Source organism: Lampris incognitus, chromosome 9, assembly GCF_029633865.1.
Source record: "Lampris incognitus isolate fLamInc1 chromosome 9, fLamInc1.hap2, whole genome shotgun sequence".
Taxonomy (NCBI): domain Eukaryota; kingdom Metazoa; phylum Chordata; class Actinopteri; order Lampriformes; family Lampridae; genus Lampris; species Lampris incognitus.
Genome location: NC_079219.1, coordinates 52121872 through 52146056, shown reverse-complemented (window position 1 = coordinate 52146056; position 24185 = coordinate 52121872).

Below are 24185 nucleotides of genomic sequence, written 5' to 3'. Positions count from 1 at the left end.
CGCCAGACATCAGGTAAATGCTGAAAGACAATGGTTTGTTCAGTGTCGGCGCACAGTCAGCCCAGGGGGTTCAGATGGACTGTAATGTTGGCCTACAGAGCTGGCGAAGGCTGTAGTCCAGATCATCCGTGACCTTCACCGTCACACTGTGCCTTGTATGAGTGCTCGGCTCACATTTAAAGTCGGCTTCATCTTGAAAAATTTATACCAAAGAATTCTCGGGACATTTGCAAAAGAAGTGCAGATATACTATATTTGTTTGGTACTTTTGGAAAGATGACTTGTGTGTACCACTATCTAAGTGACCCTTCAAGAACAAACACTTTTCTATATTCCAAGAAAGTTGAATCCGTTCATCGGGACACAACGTTTATTGAGAGAGATACGTTTCATCACTTGTCTAAGTGACCTCTTCAATGTAAACTGACTGCAGGTATGCCCACCCTTATAAACAATACAGTTGCATAACAACCGAAACCATCGACCAGTTTCGTATGCAAGTATGGGCATGACCATTAACTAGAGTTACACTGGCCATGTGTACATGTGTACCATTCACAGAGGATTAGGGAATCCTCTGTGTGAACGGGAATGACCGTCCCTGAACCGGGTGGTCTAAGACTGTCATCATCTTACAATGCTGTGATTGCAAACATTCCCAAATCCTCTGTGACTAGTATACACGGCCATTGTAACTCCAGTTAATGGTCACAGCAATTTGCATATGAAACTGACCATTGGTTTCAGTCATTATGCCACTGTACTGTTTATAAGGGTGGGGATAGCTGCAGTCAGTTGAGACTGAAGATGAGTGATGAAACGTATCTGTCAGTAAATGTGTCCAGATGAGCTGATTCAACTTTCTTTGATTTTCTTACCTGGATTATTGAGCATGTATAATGACACTTTTTATGTTCTATATTATATAGTTTATGAATCGTTAGATTCTAGTTTTTTTTAGAAAGCCGTATTATATAACATGGATTAATAAATTATGTTACATGATTGATAAATTATTATATTTTGATCAGTCTATACAATCTAAAATGGCTATCCGGTAGAGGTGAATGTGTTTAGACTAATAGCATTTAAAAAAAATTTTTTTTTTTTACGTAAAGATGACTAAATTGCCTACGTTTGAGATTTTAAGGTTTTGAGAAGACGATCTCTGTTGATTTATAGATGATTAGCCTGGATGAGTGGTTTTCTTGGCTAGAACTAAAAGGGCGTTTGCCTCTTTTTTGCAAAGTTACTTTGAAAATCAGTCAGAAAAAGATAAACATTTTTATGTAATTGGCTGCATTATCTTACAACATTACAGTGGTTTAAATGATGGAAAGTACTATTTCGAGAGGAACTATAATAAATCAATTGGACCTAGTCATATTACCCAAATCATAACTTATTTTGAGCCCTCTCAATTAGAGTCAAATTGTGGTGCAGGGTAATGTCATAATGTCATGATAATGGTGAGATACAGGTACATTGATGATGGCATGATAAATTACTTTCGTGGTCTGAAACTAAGTTAAACTGTAAATTACCCTGAATTTTTTTTTGGAGCATTTCATCACTCCAATTAATGATGTGTCAGGAAGTAATTTCACTATGTTTTCATTATAAGCAAGAATGTTTCTGAAGTATATCAGATAATACAAAGGCCTACATCCAAAAATCCCTAAAGTAACATTTTGTTGTGCTTTGTTTTGATTTCTCTTCCAGGAAGAGAACGTATCTCGGAGCCAAACCGTGAACTACAGACCAGAACCAGAAGTCCAGCGCCAGAGTTAACAGTACCAGAGCCTCCCCCTGTACCTCCCCCCGAGCCAGACACACAGCGGACGGAGTCCAAGTCACCCACAGAGACGGAGGGTGTTTCAGAGACTCAGTGTGGACTGAATGTAGCAGTAGAGCCAGTGTTAGCTGAACAGACAGACTTAAAAAAAAATGACAGCCAAGAAGAGGAAGATGAGGAGGTGGAGAAAAGGAAGTCAGAGAAGGAGGTAGCAGCAGAGGACGTAAGAGAAGCCGGGGTAGTTGAGGCAGCGGAGGTGAGAAGAGAGCCAGACGTGGATCCAGAGACGGTGGAGCTGGAGGTTGAGTTGGTGGAGGAATCAGAGAAGGAGCAGCCAATGGAAAGAGATGTAGAGGAGAGCGTACTGCTGAGTGAGAAGGAAAGACAGAATGAGGAAGTGAATGAAAAGGATAATTGCTCCGCCTCCAGCATATCATCAGCCAGTAGCACTCTAGAGAGGGAGGAGCGGGAGGAGAAACTGACCAATGACATTGATGCAGGTAAGACTCAAAGCTAATTGTACTTGTTTGCTAACATTGAAAACATAACATCAAAAAGTGTTTACAGGTTGAAATTCCTCCTTCTCTTCTTTGACAGCAGGCCAATGGACACAGTGTATTAAGGAAGCGGATGTGACTGACCAATGCAGCAAGATCCTCAACAGCAAGCGCTTCATGCTAGACATGCTCTACGCTCAGAAAGCACCCAGTGAGGAGGAAGAGAACACAGGAGAAGCAGAGAAAGAAAAAAGTGAGAAAGAGACAGAAGGCCACGAGTCCTCTGTGGCGAGCCTGGCCAGCCGGATCTCTACACTGGAAGCGCACAGACAGGCCAGGGAGGAAATTGTAAAGAAGATGGAGGTCGGACATCTTGACAACCAGGGTAGTGTTAGAGCAGTAGCAGAGAAGTTTGGGGACTTGGTCAAAGGCCTGACATCTCCTCATGAGATGGAGGTCTCAAAGGAGCAGCAGCAGCAAACACAGCCTCAGACTGACAAAGCTCTGCCCACCATCTCGTCACCATTGCCTCCTAAGAAGGAATCGGACTACATCTGGGATCAGCTGATGGCAACTCCCAGGGAACTGCGGATCAAAGAAATGGACTTCACTGACTTGGGGGACGAGGATGACTTGGACATCCTAGATGTGGACAGTGTGATGGGGTCAGGTGACCTTGCGCCACCCCCACCCCCACCACCTTATAACCCTGCCCTGCCTCCTCCCCCACCCTTGTTTGGATGCCCCCCGCCCCCACCCATCCTCAGTTCAATGATGCCCCCACCCCCACCGTTCATGGCAGCCCCCATACCTCCCCCATCTCCCCAGCTGAACAGGGGGGAGGCGCCTCTCTTCCAGAAGAAGAAGAAGACAATCCGCCTGTTTTGGAATGAGGTTCGGGCCGTGGACTGGCAGTACAAGAGTCATAAACGCTGTAAGGAGTCCCTTTGGTCCAAACTGGAGCCGGTCAAACTGGACACGTCCAAGCTGGAGCAGCTGTTTGAGTCCAAATCTAAGGAGCTTCCTGTTACCAAGGTAAACTTATAAATGCTGATTTAGCATCAGAATAAAATGTCCATTTACTTATTATATATTCAATATTCACATTTATATACAGTGTATCTACATTTTGTGTTCTCCGTATTTGAATTTGAATTCATACAGAAAATATCCATGCAAGCACGAGACAGTGTTGATGAATTCTGCATGTGTAAGAGGCAGATAGGTTTCAAAGGTTTTCTTTAAGTTTTCATTTAACAGTTGAATGAAAAGTTCTCAGTCACTTAAAGCTTCTATTGAAATTCAAAGAAGGTTGAGTCAGTTCATCTGGATACAACATTTATTGACAGTTTCATCACTCAACTCTAGTTCATGATCACACCCATATTTGTATATGAAACCGGTCGTTGGTTTCGGTCGTTATGCCACTGTATTGTTTATAAGGGTGGGGATACCTGCAGTCAGTTTAGACTGAGGAGGTCACTTAGATCAGCGTTTCCCAACCCAGTCCTCAAGGAACCCCTATCCTGCCGATTTTCATTGTAACCCTGCATAGGTAGCTCTGCTTGTACTTACTCAACCAATCATCTCACAGCACTTAATTATACAAGGTGTGCAACATCTGACATAATTCATTGCTGATTGGTTGAATAACTACAAACAGGTACCTATTCGGGGTTGCAAAGAAAATCTGCAGGATAGGGGTTCCTTGAGGACTGGGTTGGGAAACACTGACTTAGATGAGTGATGAAATGTATCTGTCAATAAACATTGTGTCCAGGTGAGCCAATTCAACCTTCTTTGATTTTCTTACCTGGATTATTGAGCATGCATCAAGACACTTCTATTAAAACTACAACCCTGAAGATTGTCATGTGTTTATATCTTACCGACACTTTTGGAGATAAGTAATAATTGCTGTGCTGTTTGAGCCCCAAATCCCAGATATTCACTCTAAATGAACCAGAGTCACCAGTGCTGTTGTGCCAGCACCTTCCCCACCTGGTTGAACCTGAGTTTTACTTATTGATGTTGTACTCTCTGTTGGTAAAGGTCTCCCACCAGCTTTTTCTGTCACATCTGCTTGTCATACACACTACCTGCTCTCTTCTTGTGTATTTGGCTGCTATGGTGCTGATGTAAAACGCCATGCACCCTGCCATTTTTTACCAGGAAACTCCTGCCAGAAAAACTAGCAAGTACAAAAGTGTTCACTATTTGAGTAATCATGGATTAGACATTGTTTTAAATACACGTGACAGAAAATATCAAAAATGATATGTGTTTGCAGATAAATCTTCAGGATAAAACCTTTAAACCTATTCTTTAAGAGACATGGTGGGCCCATCTAATGTTAAAGAGAAAGCACCGCCTGACTTCAAACTGAATTGTCACCTGGGAATTGTCATCTGGAAGTTGAGCGTCAGTATGCAAGAGTCCATGCAGTTTAACCGGCCTCACAAAGCGACATTGTGAGGCTCAGCCCTGAGTCCTTAGTCAAACCCTGTTCTGTTCAAGCTCAAAGTTCAGAGTTAATCTCATTGGTTTGTTCTGTAGAGCTGTCGTGTTTCCTGCCATACTGAACACAGGATACAAGCACATCTGCTTTTCATGATGTCACATGATGTTATCGGAACCATAATCCAAATCTGGCTTTATCTGTTTTGATAGCAAGTTTGTGCATTCGAGGAATTCGACTCATTGGGTTGCTGTAATTGTCAGAGCATAGCGCAGCACAGCTTGCTGTGAACAGCCTCCTGAGCCAGATACACCTGGATCAACACATGACTTTCCCAGAGGTACCGTATGTAGTGTAGGACAGATGAGCCGATCATACGTGAAGCTGAAACCCACCTCTGGGAAGAGTCATCCCAAAAATTTGACAAATGATGTGTCACATCCAGCTCTGGTTTGTTAGTCTTCACACTTTATTTGATGTTTGGGACATTTTTGCCGTTAACTCTGTCCTTGTGTTAACCTGCTGATTCGTACGATGCAATTCATCATGAAATATTTGCATAACCGGGCAGTGCAGTGGTTAGTGCGGTCGCCTCACAGCAAGAAGATCCTGAGTTCGAGCCCCGGGGTAGTCCAACCTTGGGGGGTCGTCCCGGGTCGTCCTCTCTGTGGCGTTTGCATGTTCTCCCCGTGTCTGCATGGGTTTCCTCCGGGGGCTCCGGTTTCCTCCCACAGTCCAAAGACATGTAGGTCAGGTGAATCGGCCGTACTAAATTGTCCCTAGGTGTTAATGTGTGTGTGGGCCCTGTGTGATGGCCTGGTTGCCTCTCCAGGGTGTCTCCCCGCCTGCCGCCCAATGACTGCTGGGATAGGCTCCAGCATCCCCGTGACCCTGAGAGCAGGATAAGCGGTTTGGATGATGGATGGATGGATATTTGCATAACCAAAGAGACATATTCCGACATGCAGAAGCCCAGCCTCACATCTCTCGGGGTGTTTCGGATTCCTTCACAGAAAACAGCAGTTGATGGCAAACGACAAGTGATCATAGTTCTGGATTCCAAACGCAGCAACGCCATCAACATTGGCTTGACCGTCCTACCTCCTCCACGCACCATCAAGACCGCCATCCTCAACTTTGATGAGTACGCCTTGAACAAGGAAGGCATAGAGGTAAGATTTTTTTCTTTATATTTTTATTTTTCAAATCTTCCTCTTCACTGCGTACTGTAGTTATACTGTCTGGTGGTGACCAGCCAAAGAAAACCCACTCGGGCAGACCGCGTCCAAAACAAATGTGATTTGAATGCGCTTTGAACGATGTTTATCCAGCGTGCCCGAACACGTGTCTACTGGGTTTTCTCAAACAAGAGAGATTGGACTGGAAAGTGGTTTTGATTAGTTAGGATTGGCCGCCATGTCAGCATGTCATGTGATTTCCAAGCTGCACGTCTGGCTTTTTGGCTGATCCCGCGTAACTAATCACAGGAGATGATTAAAGGTTAGCTACACGCGTGTATTTTTAAAGTCATTTCTAAAACCATAATATAGATTTTTGGAGAAAGTTAGATGAACAGCTAATGATTAATGCATCCCTTTGGTATTATATAATAAGCAGGGTTTTTTTCTTATTTTGAGAACATTGCTATCAGAGAGTAGGTATTTCTCGCCACCTATGATCTCTGGACGTGTCTTCGCTCAGGCAACAAGGGGAAGGAGGAAAATTCAGATGTCACATTAGGTTGTGTTGGGATAGGTCGTTTATTTCCTGCAGAGATGTTAGATTTAAAAAAAAAGAAAACTAGAAATACTGGAATCCATTTATTCCCCCATGTTTCAGTGATTTACTCTCCCTTACTGTATGTGTAATTTTTTTTTATGTGCGTTGAAGACCGTGGCTGTATTGTCTCTGTGTTTCCTTATTGAGCAATCTACTGAGCCTCAAAGAAATCCCCCCTCACCCCCCACCCCCCGATCCTTGTCCATAGAAAATCCTGACCATGATCCCCACAGAGGAGGAGAAGCAGAGGATCCAGGAGGCTCAGCTGGTGAACCCTGATATTCCCCTGGGCAGCGCGGAGCAGTTCCTCCTCACCCTCTCCTCCATCACGGAGCTGTCCGCCCGACTCCAGCTGTGGGCCTTCAAGATGGACTATGAGGTCATTGAGAAGGTCAGGCCCCGTTCCTGTTTGTTCTGTATCACTTTGCTGCGACATCTCACCTGTGAGTGGCGGTTGGCAGTTCACGCTTCTAAAACGACAAACTGTGGTCCACATGCAGGAACATTTCACAGCACAGCTTACATTATCGTGTGACTGTCAAGGTTTATCTGTTTAATCTTACCCTTAGCAGATGAGCTGACACGTAGACGTAAACTGGCGAGAGCTCTCTGTGCTCCTCGTCTTGCTTCAATGGGTAAAGAGGTCTTCATGCATTTTGGATTTCTTGTTGTTGCAGGAAGTGGCAGAGCCTCTACAGGACTTGAAGGAAGGAATGGACCAATTAGAGAAGAACAAGACGCTCCGCTACATTTTGGCCACGCTGTTGGCCATGGGCAACTTCCTCAATGGCACTAATGTGAGTAAGCCTTCAAAATGTACAGCCTGGAGAGTGTTTGCTTTCTCTGCCTTTCTCTCTGTCTCTCTCTGTCTCTCTCTCTCTCTGTCTCTCTCTCTCTCTCTCTCTCTCTCTCTCTCTCTCTCTCTCTCTCTCTCTCTCTCTCTCTCTCTCTCTCTCTCTCTGTCTCTCTCTGTCTCTCTCTGTCTCTGTCTCTCTCTCTCTTTCTTGCTCTCTGTACCAGCCTCTCTGCCACTGTCTCTGTTGCTTTTTCCAAGTCTCTGTCTTCTCCCCTCCACTGCTCACTTCCTCTGTTCCTTCCCACTGTGCCCACCACCACCCTTCCCCCTCTCACCGCCGCCATATTAACTTGGCTGGGGTAACAGTGGGCTGTCTGTGGGTAAAAGAATGTGCAGTGTGTTGCCTGACTGTCTGCAGCAGGCAGTGTCCTTTTAACATCGAAGGTTTATCAAGGCTTTACTGAACCTGTGTCTGTCAATCTGAAAGGGACAGAGAATTGAGGACAGTGTGTGTGTGTGTGTGTGTGTGTGTGTGTGTGTGTGTGTGTGTGTGTGTGTGTGTGTGTGTGTGTGTGTGTGTGTGTGTGTGTGTGTGTGTGTGTGTGTGTGTGTGTGCATGTGTGTGTGTTCTTGTACTTCTATCCTTGTGATGACCAATTTGAGTTTTTAACCATCATAGTGAGGACATGTTTGCAAAGTGAGGACATTTTGTCCAGTCCTCACTTCTATAAAGGTCAAGTCAATTTTATTTGTATAGCCCACTATCACAAATTTGCCTCAGTGGGCTTTACAGCAACACAACATCCTGTTGTGACCCTCGCATTGGATAAGTAGGGTCTATTTTAGGGTAAGGCCTTGGGTTTAGGGTTACACTCAGCTCAAATCTTTATTGCAGACTCAGGGTCCATATCAAACAAAGACAATGTAAAAAACAAGAGAAGACAGAATAAAGCCATAAAAGATAAGAACCACAGGTAAACGATAAGCCCTAGACAATACATAAACACAATAAAATAACATAAAAGGAACAAATCAGTGTCTTATAAGAAGGCAGCTGTACCAGTGGTCCCACTGCCGGGATTGGTAGCGTGTGGCACTGAATCTTATATTAGTTAAACCCTTGATGATGACATTATCAGACTCGTTGAGCCGGCAAATAAATTTATACATGAGATTTCTTAGGAGAGCCTGCAAGGTATTGACGCCTGCAGCCACAAACATTTCACTTGCACTACATCATCTAGGTCTTGTTAGCAGTATTCTCATAGCATCATTATAAAGTACTCGAAGCCTCTGTAAGTTTGCTTTTTTATAGTTTGACCACAGGTATGCAGTATAAAGTGGTGTACAATATGTAGTTTGACCACAGGTGTGCAGTATAAAGTGGTGTACAATGTGCTCTGAACAGAGACATCTTCGCACTAGCTGTAAATATCATCCTCGTCTGTGATTTGTTCAGTAATATAATGTCCAAGACATTTCACCTTATTACATACCCCAAAATTATTATCAGACAATTTAAAATCAGGAAATTTTAGACGATTGACCTCTTTGGTTCTGCAGATCATGACAACACTTTTACTAGCTTTGTATTAGCATGCTATATCATGCTATATATGATACCTTTTTTTTTTATTAAAAAAAAGAAGATATCATGCACCATGCCATACACAGAACATATATTAAGGTGCTGCTGGAGACCAGCACTACAGGGACTAAGAATGACAAGGTCATCTGCATACATAATGTGGTTCACCACGGTTCACCAAGGTATTACCAATCATGTTTAGCCATGTTTAGCTTTTAAACCAAACTGGTTATCTGTGGAGTTGATAAACTCATGCTCTCTATCCAGCAGGATTCTTTCTAGGACTTGTTAGAACTGGGATTAGGTTTAAGGTTGAGCATGTAGTTCTGATGGTTAAAGTTAGGGCTAAGGGCTAACGAATGAATGTAGTCAGTGAGGGTCCTCACAAGAATAGAAAAACAAACTCTGTGTGTGTATCTGAGTGCGTGTGTGTTTGTTTGTTTGTGTGTCAGTCTTGGGGTATCTGTTTCTTTTGTATTTTCTGTGTGCGCGCATGTGCAAGTTGTATTTTGTGTAGAGCGGCGTATGCACGTGCATGTCTAGCGTGAATGTTTGTATGTTAATCTCCAATATCCTCAGGGATGTGAGAGCCAAACATGCAAAATGGAAACACAAGTCATCAGCATAAAAAAAGTAATTCCTGCAAGTAATGACTACGTTTATATTTTACAGTAACCCATTTAGAATTGGCAGCGGTACAAAGAAGCTCCTGTTAGGATTATGTCTTTCATGATATTGTATTTTCTGCCCTTTTTAAGATCTGCTGTAGGGAGCATAACAACTTCTTTGGGTCTGTTGTTGATTATGGTTTCTGATAATCACAGCCTAATGAATCTAAATATCTACTCCGAGCAGTTCATTCAATCTCCTTTATTTCTGTATCCCTGCCAAAAGGGAAATTCACTGCAATTTGGGCCTCATTTAGGGGCTTTCCAGTTTTTATTTTCAGATAACGGTCTCATACGTTGCAGTTGTGTTGTGTTGTTGCATGTGACTGTGTCTCTAGGCTAAGGGCTTTGAGCTAAGTTACCTGGAGAAGGTTCCAGAAGTGAAGGACACGGTCCATAAGCAGTCCCTGCTCCACCACGCCTGCTCCATCGTGGTCGAGAAGTTTCCAGACAGCTCTGACCTCTACTCAGAGATAGGAGCCATCACCCGCTCTGCCAAGGTTTGACTTAGCTAACCGCTGGGTTTCCTTTTTGTTGTGTCTTTGTTCTGTTGTGTTTTGTCTTGTTTCTTAATTATATTATGATGTGATCTTTTCTGTTGGCACAAGCAAAGAAACACTTCACATTTAAATACAATTCTTCTAGATACTGTATGTACAGTTTGAACTAATAAGCGAACCTCATGAGTGAGGCCGATCTCATGGGTTGATCACGTTGATCTGTCTGGCCTCCATCTCATCGAGACCAATTTCTAAAAGGGGGTCCTGTTCAAAAAGCGGACTGTCCAATCACAGCTTTGGAAAAAAAGGAGGGGGAGGAGGGTAAGTAGTTGATTCACAATGCAGCAGAATTGTGGATGACAATGCCAGCAGAGACAAAGTGATGAATCTTACAACATGGAGGGAGTCCCACGATAGCAGCAGATACATGGCGTGTGCTGTGACTTCATCATATATAACTTGTTCTATGATATGAAGTCCTCAACACAACTAATTCTGCTGTCTTTATGCATGCTCAATAATCCAGGTGAGAAAATCAAAGAAAGTTGATAGTTTCAACAATACTTTCTTTGAATTAATTCTGCTGTTCAGCACCACTGCCATGTTTTTATCCATGGGTCTATTGTGTTGTATCTCAACTATGTATCCCCCTTGAATCAGTCACTGAAGCTGAGACTGGACTGTCCATTTTTGGAGTGGGATAACCTTTTTATGACATACTAGCTCTCAGTGAGAGGGAGGGCTGATCAGATCTTCCAAAGTGCATCATTATTTTCAGCAGCTGTATAAGGAAGAGCCATGGGTGTTGAAACAATTGTGTTATGGCCACAAGGCAAACAGCAGACTGAGGTGGATTTTGTCTGCCATGTTGTCCTCAGGTGGACTTTGACCAGCTCCAAGAGAATCTGGCCCAGATGGAGCGAAGGTGCAAAGCATCCTGGGATCACCTCAAGGTCATCGCAAAACATGAGATGAAGCCAGCGCTGAAACAAAAAATGTCTGACTTCCTGAAAGACTGTGCAGAGAGAATAATCATTCTGAAGATTGTACACCGAAGAATCATCAACAGGTAAAATTCAGGAGTAGATAATATAATCATTATAGAGAAGGTTGAACATCGTATTGTTGTTGATGTCACCTTTCGTTTAAAGTGGGGGTAAGTGATATAGCTATATTAAAACTTCCTGCAAAAGAATCTGCCTCCTCACTCCTGCCTCAGAGCCTTGTGAACACACAAACTGATCGACAGCAAGTAGGAACCAATGGAGACGCTGGCTTGTAAAGAATTCTCCTGATTGGCTGATGGGGAGCGGGCAGAGAGAAAATGTTCTGTCTCTGCAGTGTGTAGGGCGGCCACAGAGACCGGATTTATTTCTCAGTGCATCTACTTAACTTGATAGTTGTGGGGATATAGAAAGTTTCACCAAATATTATAAAAAGTGTTCTAAGTTAAAATTGATGATAGTCACTTTATCCATCCATCCATCCATCCATCCATCCGTTATCCAAGCCGCTTATCCTTGAGCAGCAGGTGGGGACACAACCTGGACAGGTCGCCAGGGCATAGTCACTTTAATATTACCCAATTAAAGTAAGTAAAGCTTTATTTATATGGCACTTTTTAAAACACAGTTACAAAGTGCTTCACACACACAAAAATACAAGTAAACAAATAAAATAAATTATATTACAATATAAAACAAGGCACAATGTGAAACAGACCAAACTAAAAACGAACAAAAAAAAAGACGGTTGGCGGTCTATAAAAAGGCTTGCATATACAGATGGGTTTTTAGAAGCCACTTAAAATGATCCAAAGATTCAGCAAATCTAATAGATTGGAGAAGATTATTCCAGAGGCTTGGGGCTAAAACTGCAAAGGTGCAGTCATCTTTTATTTTGCAGTTGGAGTGGGGGGATGGATAAAAGACCACGATTTGAGGATCGGAGTGATCTAGAATTAAGATTAATAGATAGATAATGAGATCTTTTAATCTATTTTAAATTTTACAGGAAGCCAATGGAAGGATTCAAGACCTACAGCTAGTTCTAGTTAATAGTCTGGCAGCGGCATTCTGGACCAACTGTAAACAATTTAAAGCAGCTTGACTGTGGCATGTATAGAGGGAGTTACAATAATCAAGATGGGAGAAAACAAAAGTGTGAATAGGTTGAGATCCCTAGAAGACTCTCTCTCTCTCTCTCTCTCTCTCTCTCTCTCTCTCTCTCTCTCTCTCTCTCTCTATATATATATATATATATATATATATATATATATATATACCTATATATTTGATTTTTGTGATATTTCTTAACTGAGGAAAACAGGACTGTACGAGCTTATTAACGTGGTCAAAAGACATATACTGATCAAAGATGATACCAAGACTCTTAGCGGCAGGTTTGATATTTGAGTGAAGTGGACCAATAAACTGATCAACTGCAGTGGTAACGGTCTCAGGACCAGATAAGAGAACTTCAGCTTTGTCAGAGTTTAGGTGGAGGAAATTAAGGGACATCCAATCTGTGGTGGCGGCTAAACAATCGTGGAGGGACGACAGTTGATTCAGGTTATTGGGTTTGGCAGAGAAATAGATCTGTGTATCATTGGCATAACAGAAATATGACATGTCATGAAAACACCTGAACAATTGACCCAGAAGGAGTATGTGTAATGAGAAGAGAATTGGCCCAAGTACAGAGCCCTGAGGGACGCCACACAACAGGGGAGCTGACGAGGACACATGATTGTTAGTACAAGCATTATATCAGTCAAATAGGATCAAAACCAGTTTAACGCAATACCAGAAATGCCAACCCAGTTATTCAACCTATCAAGTAAGATGGCATGATCGATGGTATCAAAGACAGCGGTTAAATCCAGTAGACTCTTCTTCTTTCGGCTTGTTCCCTGTTTCCCAGGGGTCGCCACAGCAGATTTGATAGTTTCCATCGGTACCCTGTGAGGGCGCAGCACCGATGGCGGTCATTGTTAACCCGGGCCTTGACCGATCCGGTATGGTCTTGTCAATCCGCATAATGATTTGGCAACATTTTATGTTGGGGACAGGGGCACATGTAAGGCGCTGGATGCCATCCCAGTATTCATGGAGTTGCGCCCATGCCTGTTGCCATGGTTAAATCCAGTAGAATAAGAATTAAATAAAATGTAATGTCATTAAAGATAGTGAAAATATTTTTTCCATATTACTAAAACAATCAATTCCCAATCTCTGTGTTTGACCAAGCTCTTCCATTGGTGTGTTGTCCCAACATGTTGCTTTATATATATTATCATGTGCTGTACAACATATATCTTTATGCATGCTCAAAAATCTAGGTAAGAAAATCAAAGAAGGTTGTCAGTTCATCTGGATACATTTATTGACATAAACATACAACATATAGCTTCATACTGTGGGACCATCAGTGGATACCAATACAGTGACACAATATTTCACCATACACATGATAATTTGCTTTATTTGTGAATTTGTTAGTTTTGCTATTTGCTGTCTGTACAGCAAATACATAAAACTCCCCTAACGTTCTTGCCCACTATATTTTGATATTCTCAGATACTGTACTTCACAAGCTTGTGTCCTATATGCTTTATGTGAGCATCTCACCTAGTTACATTCCTCCTATTTGTTCTTACTTGGCTGATAAAACACTGTCTAACCTTCTGACATCTGACCTGCAGGTTCCATGCCTTTCTTTTGTTCCTGGGCCATCCAGTCTATGCGGTACGTGAGGTCAGCATCCATCGCTTTAGTAAGATCCTCAGCGAATTCGCCCTTGAATACCGAACGACAAGAGAGCGCGTGCTACAGCTGAAACAGAAGAGGGCCAACCACCGGGAGAGAAATAAGACCAGAGGGAAAATGATCACAGATGTAAGAAGTCATCATCAAGTTCAGTGTTTTACTTGCACTACACATTTGGTAATATTAAAGCAGCGCTTAAAGGGAAGATTCACTGAATTTCATCCTTAACTCTGTCTATCTGCAACAGGGATAGCATATTGAGAACACCTACAGTCTTTCCCGATGGTTTCTGTATCTCTGGGGCGGCAATGAAACAGATTTTTTTTACTGTCCGTCAAGTGACATTTCGCGGCATCGGTGGATGGAAAAACTGCAGCCTAGCAGGGTTTCTAATACTCTAATCTACTCTAAACATGCTGTTCAAAAAACAAAACAAAACACATCCTCATTCTCTGCTAAGCTGCGGTGTTCATGTTATCGCACAACACTAGCGCAGAGGATTTTATGGCTGACGAGACAGAAGCTAGCCTGCAGCAGTGCATTCTGGTAGGTGTAGGCGCCGTGGGAAAGACTCCAAGAACACTGATTTCCCATCAATATAGTACACAGTGAGGATTTAATTGCTTCAATCGATTACACTGGGCAGCACGGTGGCGCAGTGGTTAGCGCTGTCGCCTCACAGCAAGAAGGTCCTAGGTTCGAACCCCGGAGTGTCCAACCTCGGGGGTCATCTCAGGTCATCCTCTGTGTGGAGTTTGCATGTTCTCCCCGCGTCTGTGGTGGGTTTTCTCTGGGTGCTCCGGTTTCCCCCACCATCAAAAAGACATGCATACTCCTGTCTGTGCCCCTGACTGAGGCATGGCAAGATGAACTGGAGTTGGTCCCCGGGCTCTGCACGGCGTCTGCCCACTGCTCCTAGCTACACAGCTAGGATGGGTTAAAGGCAGAGAGGAATTTCCCTACGGGGATCAATAGAGTATATCAAAATAAAAAAAAAGACTCCTCAGCACTGATTGCCCATGCACAGAACCATCAACATAATGTTCCTTTGTTATTGAAATTCAGATTTTCTCATTTGATTGACTGTGAAGCAAAACATGTATGTATGTATGTTATATGTCTGGCTGACTTCTATTATCTCATGTCTTATTTTACTATCTTTATCAGTTTTTTATTGGACAATCTGAGTTTCAAGTCCTTTAGCTTTTGCCCAAATCCCGCCGAATGCATCCGTTTCAGACCCCACATGCGTTTGTAATGACATCAGCAGTACGCCATGGGGCTCACACGTATAGTCAATTACCATAACAATAATCAGTGAGCTGTTTTCAGTGTCTCCCTTTCTGTAGCAGCAGTGAGACAAAGCCAGGCTAAACACCGCTTCCCATGATTAAAATCCCTTTAACCCATGGCAGCTCAAAGTACGGAGTCCGCAGCCCGCCTTGGTGGGGGGCCCCCCCGGCTCAGAGATACCTTAATTCAATCACTGTGTGAAAAGTCAACCCTTTTGAGGTCCCTGCAGGAGAAACAAATAGCCCCACATCACAGCCGTGCTCTTCTTGCAGAGATGTGTAGTCACACACATGGGATGGCTAGGGACCACCCAGGAATGCACAACTCTCGAGTCGTAGAAACACACAAACAAAAGATTTATATGACCATACAAATGACACACCTTATTATAATTCTTCTTTCATGTTTCCTAATCTTTTCTTCTTTTTTTTTTCATTTTGTCTATGACCTTATCCTCTGTAGAGTGAGGATGAAGATGATTTCGAGGTAGGGGGTGGTTTTCCGTGTGTGAACAAGTGCATGGGAATGTGTTCTTTCCATCGTGATTAACAAGGGAACAGCTTACGAGTCGTACTGACGCTTTATCTGCTCGTTGGAATCCCTCCCACCCCACCCCATCCCCACCCCACCCCACCCCCGCTTGGGTTTGACGTGGCCTGTAACAGTCCATGAGGGTGTATCTACGCTGCTTACGTAACACACATCAGGTCACTAGGAGGAACGAAGAGGTCGCTGTCTGGTGGCAGCCACGTGACTGGGGAAGTCAGAGGGTGATGACAGGAAGAGAAGGAAAGAGGGAAGAGCTGGATGCGTCCTCCGGTGGGGTTGTTGCGTGACGAACACCTCTTTGGATGAGAAAGCTGAAATTCAAACCAGTGGGAGGGGGGGATACCAGTACTTCCTGTTAGAGATGAATCCAGGGTAATGGACTCTTGATATGTTGAACCTCAGTGAGGTCATGATAGTAAGGATGAATTATTTACCCCCTGTTGGCTTTCAGTACAACAACCGCTCCTACTAATGAGGTAATAAGGAATATATAATAACACATGAATGTTATGTTCTTCTCATATGACAACAATAACAGTGTCACAATGACAGACACGTCTATTTCTGCTTTTTTTCTGTTTGTTTTAAGTGAGTTCTGATTCAGATTGTTGTTGTTGTGTTTTTATTCCTCTTTACATTTGCACATTTATTCGTCTGCTCTCGTATTCGTTCATGTGTTATTGTGGCGCTCTCGGCGTTCCCCGTTCCCAATGGGAGAAACTCAGTTTGTGAGTTTGTGTTGAAGGTTTAACAAGGAAAATTACTAATCTGTATTTCACAGTTTGCCGTGCCCCAAAATAACAACTGACCCGAACGACCATTTTGCGAAGGTTTTGATCTGTGTTGCGGTTTCGTCCTGAACGCCACCGATGCCAGAGCATGCCTGTGAACTCGGTCTTCAGTCAGTCGATAAAACTTTACTTATGTTGAACTTCAGCTCAACAAATGCAACACAACACACTTTACATGAGCGTGAGTTAACGAAGAAGAAGACATTTACCCACATGTAGACCAACACTGTGTGTGTGTGTGTGTGTGTGTGTGTGTGTGTGTGTGTGTGTGTGTGTGTGTGTGTGTGTGTGTGTGTGTGTGTGTGTGTGTGTGTGTGTGTGTGTGTGTGTGTTGCGGGCGGTTAGAATGGTGGTAGTAGTGGTTTGATGATGACTCTTTGCTGTTTTCCTCCCTCAGAGCGGGAAGTTTGGCAGCGCCTCATCAGACGGACAGGAGAACCACCCCGCAGGCGTCCAGTGTGCCGAGGACATGGCGGAGCACGAGAACATGAAGGCGGTGCTTAGGAGCGGTCTGCAGCCAGGGGACAGCGGGGCGTCCACGGTGCCCGGACTCCGTACACGCACGAGGGCCAGCAGCACCAGAGGTGAAATGCCACCGCCAACATTTCACGCACTGATAAAGGATTCTGTTTCAGCAGGATGACATTTGTATCTGCAGAAACCTTTATCTTAGTGAATTAGAATGGCAGTGTGGTTAAAAATTTTTTAAAAAAGGCTTTGGCAATGAACGGAGTTGCACATGAGGTGACAGAGCCTTCTCCATTCATCTCCTGGGAAGATGGCGGTGCGAATTCACGTTTGCAGCGGCCTCACCCAGTACCATCCATGCAGTGTCTTTGTCCATGTCTGCGTCTAAGTTTGAGGGCTGGGAGAGCTTGGTCTGGTGTGGGCCCAGGGACCACGGCCCTGCCTGGAGCTGTGCCCAAAGAGGAAACACCGAGGGCGGGCTGACAGGACGTGGAAGCGGGGCAGCTGAGCTAACTGCTAGCCCATGCAGACCAGCAGTTCCGACAGTCATCCTGGCTGGTGTTGGTTCTCCTGGACAGAGATTTTTTTCTTCTTCTTTAGATATATGTGGGGTCGGACCTTTTAGTTGACTGGGTAACATACTTGCCCCTGGTGCGGGAGACACGGGTTCGCATCCCGGCTGCGGCAGTTCCCGGGCTGCCCCCCCCCCCGATTTCGCTACAGTATTATATTTGGGCGGCACAGTGGGGCAGTGGTTAGCGCAGTTGCCTCACAGCAAGAAGGTCCTGGGTTCAAGCCCCGGGCTACTCCAACCTTGGTGGGTCGTCCCTGGTCGTCTTCTGTGTGGAGTTTGTATGTTCTCCCCGTGTCTGCATGGGTTTCCTCCAGGGGCTCCGGTTTCCTCCCACAGTCCAAAGACATGTAGGTCAGGTGAATCGGCCATACTAAATTGCCCCTAGGTATGAATGTGTGTGTGTGTGTGTGTGTGTGTGTGTGTGTGTGTGTGGGCCCTGTGTGATAGTCTGGCGGCCTGTCCAGGGTGTGTCCCCGCCTGCCGCCCAATGACTGCTGGGATAGACTCCAGCATCCCCGCGACCCTGAGAGCAGGATAAGCGATTTGGATAACGGATGGATGGATGGATGGATACGGTGCTAGTGAGGATATATGTGTTAGTTTAGATATGTGTGTTAGTGTGCATATATGTGTTCTTGTAGTTCTTGGACGCGTTTTTGTCTTTGTGTTGCACTGCTGTGGGCTGGGAGAAACAATGTTTCATTTCATTTCATGTGTGCAAGTGCATGGAATGAAACAACAAATAAAGTGTTTCTGATTCTGATTCTAATGAGGTGACAGAGCCTTCTCCATAACTGCCCCCTCCCTTTGGAACACCCCCCCCCCCCAGACTGCGCCATCTGCCCATGTTCACATCATTAATATAAGTCACCTCTTCAGCATTACTGTTAATGTGTGATGAATGTTGTGTGCTTTGTTTTTGGTGTTTTTTTATGATCATTTTAACTTGTGTAGTGTCTTGGAGTACCCTGAAAAGTGCTCTATAAATAAACTGTATTATTATTGTTATTATTTATTATGTATTGACTGCACACAGAGGGAACTTTATCAAATCACAGACCACAAAATCCCCAATTCAGTCCACAGAAGCTAGCCCTGACCCCTCAGGTGGAGTGAAGCCACAGACACATGTTCATATCAACAGACATTAAGCAGCACGGACTGACAGTTAAATAACCTGCAACTTTTCGCGGAATTTTTGACCGAACGCACACTTATATCTTTTAAAACGTTCCACATCTTCTTTCCTTAAGACTGTGCGTCCCCTTACACCACACGTTATTTTTCTGCTTTCTTGTCCTTTCTGACTTTGTTCAGCAGGGCGTGTTGCTCCGTGGTGTACCGCCAGTGACGACCCGGTGAAATGCACCGACGACACAGCCGATGAGATTATGGAGCGCATCGTTCGGTCGGCCACTCAGGGGCCGAGCCAGGGAACGCAGCCCCGGGAGAGGAGACGATCCCGAGCCAACCGAAAATCATGTGAGTTCATGTGGATCACAAAGATATGAAAAGATGAGAAGTCCAGCTCGCTCTGGGTATTTGCATGATTAACATATAAACTATTTCAGTCAAGAAAGACCCAGCGACAGAAGTGAAGTAGGAACAATGTTTAATACATCCCAGAGAGTTGAATCAGTTCATCTGGACACGTTTACTGAGAGAAACGTTTCATCACTCACCTCTTCAGTCTCAGCTGACTGCAGGTATCCCCACCTTATAAACAATACAGTGACATCACGACCGAAGCCAGTGGTCAGGTTCATATGCAGATTACCGTGACCATTAACTAGAGTTTCAGTGGTCATGTGTACTATTCACAGAGGATTGGGGAATGTTTGCAATCACAGCATTGTAAGATGGTGACAGATGTACTCTTAGCCCCCTCCCCTCAGTTCAGGGATGGTCGTTCCCTCTTCACATAGATGGCCTCTTTGACTCCCCGTTTAAACCAGCATTCCTCCCCTGGCCACTGGCCTGTAGATGGTGTAGACTGCGGCATGTTAGCTCTCCTGTGTTGTGTCATCCTCTTGGCCAGCGTCTGTTTAGTTTCCCCAGTGTACAAGTCATGGCAATGCTGCTGGGACTTAACGGCGTACACTATATTGCTCTGTTTGTGTCGGGGCACCCGATCCTTGGGGTGGACCAACTTCTGGCGCAGCGTGTTTTGGGGTTTGAAAGCAACCGAGACGCAGTGTTTGGAAAATACGCAACTCAGCTCTTCCCGACACTCCCGCCAATACGGAATCACCACTGGTTTAAGCTTAGACAGCTGTTGTCCTTCTCCTGTCTTCGATTGGCCGGTGCACTGTTTGGACATCTTCTTTCTGGGATTTCCTTACCTGGGTTATTGAGCATGCATCAAGACCATGTTTAATATTTAAAAGAACTTTGGCATTGAATCCCATCGCTAATGACAATTTAAAGGGTGTAAGACCCTATAAATGAATTCAGATCCAGAGATTTTACCCCTGGGGCTGTGGAAGGGGGCCTTGATACTGGTGGTGGTGGGGCAATGGAACGCCATAGACTGTAATGACAAGAGAGATGTGTCAGTTAACATATTCAAATACTATTAGCAAGCTCCCCATTGGCTGACAGAAAAGCCCGCCCACCCAACCAACAGTGATCATTGGATAATACCAGAAAGGCGGAGACTGTAGAATGATCATCCATCCTCCTGCTGGAACTCATGCCCAGATCTTCAAAATACTAGAGGACTGAATGCATCACAGTGTAAATTAAACAAAAATAGATTTATCTGGGATATCCGGGTGGCATAGCGGTCTATTCCGTTGCCTACCAATACGGGGATCGCTGGTTCGAATCCCCGTGTTACCTCCGGCCATGGCCGTGTCTGCGGGTGGGAAGTCGGATGGGGGTATGTGTCCTGGTCGCTGCACTAGCGCCTCCTCTGGTCGGTCGGGGCGCCTGTTAGGGGGGGAGGGGGAACTGGGGGGAATAGCGTGATCCTTCCACGCGCTACATCCCCCTGGTGAAACCCCTCACTGCTAGGTAAAAAAAAAGTGGCTGGTGACTCCACATGTATCGGAGGAGGCATGTGGTAGTTTGCAGCCCTCCCCGGATCAGCAGAGGGGGTGGAGCAGTGACCGGGACGGCTCGAAAGAGTGGGGTAATTGGCCGCATACAGTTGGGGAGAAAAAAGGGGGGGGTGCATTTACCTTTCACTCAACATTTATACTGCATTCCTCTTTTTCTTCCCCTACTTCTCTTCATTTGCTGTCTCTACACAGTGAGAAGGACACTGAAGAATGGTTTGACGCCGGAGGAGGCCAATGCTCTTGGCTTGTCTGGCGGGCCTGAGATGCAGGTGTGAGGCCGATCCGGATCCCATCTGTCGGGTGGATCCACCGCAGCTTTGGCCCCCTCGACTCTCGCGAGTCATCTCTCCCGTTTGCATTTGGTTTACACAGGCTTGACACACGTGCTTCCTGAAGAGAGTGGGCACATCTTTTCTTTCCTTTATTTTATTTTTCTTAATTTTCATGTACTGATACGCGAACAAGGCCGTAGGCTGATTTTCCACTCTCAGGTTCAGAGCACAGCATTCAAACCACTAAGCTATCGCTGGAGGAACATCGCTCATCTGGACTGTCGATTCTTAATCACGTCACGACATGAACATGACGTCATCACGTACAATCAGAACCCACCGTACGACACCCGCGTACACGTTTTGTAAGGCCTCGGGCCTCGGAGGAGCTGGAAGGCGTCGCGCTCGAATCAATGTGGCCTTGACTGAACCCAAAGAACTGAAAGGGCCGTGGTGGTCCAGAGCCTGGTTACCGACACTAAATTCACCACTATTAACCGTGTTGGCTTATGCTTGGTGTAAAGCCATGCAGCTTCAACACACCCAACACACACACACACACACTCTCACACACACACACACACACACACACACACACACACACACACACGTTCATTCGTCTCTTGGATGAATGGCTTTGTGCACAGGGCGTTGTTCTGTTCTTATACTACTGTGGTAGTCTCGCGTTTAATTTTCATTTATGCTCATTGAAGGTGCTTGGATAAGGAATAATTGCACTGGACGAAGAGGTCGGGAAGAGAGGGAATGAAACCGTTGACACTGATGAACCACTTCGACATCTTAGTATGAAACTACAGTATCGTACCTGTCTTACCAGCAATGAAACACTAGCATAGTTTTGTGTTTCCCCCCCCACAGGATTTGTAATCACAAGGCACAGATTCCATCTTTGTAGGTGTGCGTTCAAGGTTTTTTTTATTTTGTCAAGAACTGTAGAATTTTGCTGGTCAAGAAGCAGTTAGGTAGTACATATGTTTTGTTTGTTTGGTTTTCTTTGTTTCTTACAGAACTGACAGGTTGGTAAGTGAAGTGAATGCCGATTCACTGCAGAACTGCAGTTCAGACTGCAGGATGATTGGGAACGGTGACGCCACTAGTTCAGACTCTCGTCGTGCATGTTTTTCTTTTCAGCGACGAGTTGCATGATGTGAAGTCTGGTGACGCCGTCAGTCGTGCTTGACATGTAACACAACTGACGTGTCGGCAATAAGAGAACGCAGGGGCAATGTTACTGATGAGCAACCTCCACCTTGTCGCATTCTTCTGGTTTTTTTTTTTTAAAGAACTATGAGCTGCAAATGTAAGAGTGCCTTTCAGATACATTTATTTATTAAGGCATTTTCAGGGAAAAGTTATCCAGAGATCATCGCTATAACACAAATTGCAATCTGTGGGGAAGAGAGGCGTATACTCATGAGTAGCGAGTCGTATTCCCTTTTCTAAATCATCTCTACTTGGCGATATTTCTGTTGCGTCCACACATTGTGTCTCGGATTGAAGTAGTTTCTTATGAAATAGCTTTAAAATGTGTGTGTCGTCGTAGGGATTGGCTATGTGTACTAGCTATATCCGGTTGCCTTACTGTAGATTTGGGCGTTCATCTCCTGTGGGCTTGGTCCACGTTATTTAAGATCTGCAGATAGTACGTTAGGTCAAACCAAATTAATGCGTAGAGTTCAACCGGCGTCAGTGGCGACGATCATCCCTTCTGATTTCTAATTCTTGAAATTTGAATTAACAGGATTTTTGTTGTGGTTGTTATTGATAAATGAAAGAGGAAGGGCTGTATTTTTGCAGGTCGGTGATCTTTTCTTTTCTTTTAGCGTTATTGTGCTGCAGACTAATTTGGAGTTGCACAGTCTAAATTTGCAACACGCACATCATCCTGTTCCCACAGTCGTTTGTAAAATCGTTCACATATTTTTCACTGTGACGGAAACGTAGCCATTGTGAACTGAGAATCCTGCGCACCATCTTGATAAAACTGCACCAGCAGCACGTTAACCTTTTTTTTTTTTTTTTTTGTCGAGACTTTACTGAAAACTATTCAGCACCTTATACGATTTGTAGCATGCGACTTTTACCAGAAGAGAAGTAGAACTTAGGTTATTGAAGAGTTCAGCCTTTTCCTCAGATTGTACTGAGACATAGAAATAAATACATGTAAAGTAATATACAAGTATACTGTAAAATGATGTAAATGTCTTGACGTGTTTGTTCATCTTCCGGTTGTTGCTCCTTTGTGTAGAATAGTGTATTATAGAAGAAGAAAAAAACAGTATTATTCTAAGAAAAATGTAATTTATGCTAAACCAAGCGACGCGTGGTTTAAAAAGATGTCTACAGATGTGTCTCAGTTCTGCTAGAGAAAGGGAGGTTCATTTTGGTTCTCAGTGACTGTAGATTTTTTTTTTATTGTATGTATGTTATTACTGCACAGACTTGAAACGCGTTAAGAAAGCAGTGGTCAACTTTTCCAACTGGTCCTGTGGAATCCCTCAAAGCCTTTTAATTTCATTGCACTCGAACGTTTTTCTTTCTTTTGACAGTAGCCCACCGTGTACGTTGCTGCCTGTGCCATAAAGTCACTGTGGACCTTGAACACAAGTACTATCCAACCTAGGCTTCTGGTGTCGACAGCCACAGTAAAAACTAATGTAACATTACTATAATAAAGAGGCTCATGAAACAAACCCCTCACATCTCCAGACCATCTGTCCAGATCAGCTTTAAGATGCCGTTTGTTTGTGTTTTTTCTTCTCTGATGTGTCAGTTAACATGTTCAAATACTATTAGCAAGCTCTCCATTGGCTGACAGAGAAGCCCGCCCACCCAACCAACAGTGATCATTGGATAATACCAGAGAGGCGGAGACTGATCATCCGTCTTCCTGCTGGAACTCATGCCAAGACCTTCAAAATACCAGAGGACTGATCTGGCGGCCTGTCCAGGGTGTCTCCCCGCCTGCCGCCCAGTGACTGCTGGAATAGGCTCCACCAGCCCCGCGACCCTGAGAGCAGGATAAGCGGTTTGGAAAATGGATGGATGGATGGTTGAATGAAATTTAACAAAAATACATTAACCTGGGGCATCCAGGTGGCGTGGTGTTCCATTCCGTTGCCTACCAACACGGGGATCGCTGGTTCGAATCCCCATGTTACCCCCGGCTTGGTCGGGCATCCCTACAGACACAACTGCCAGTGTCTACGGGTGGGAAGTCGGATGTGGGTATGTTTCAAAAACACCAGAAAACTGACCCAAAAAGTTCTTTACAGCCCAACGTACTACAGCTAATACACACTTTGTT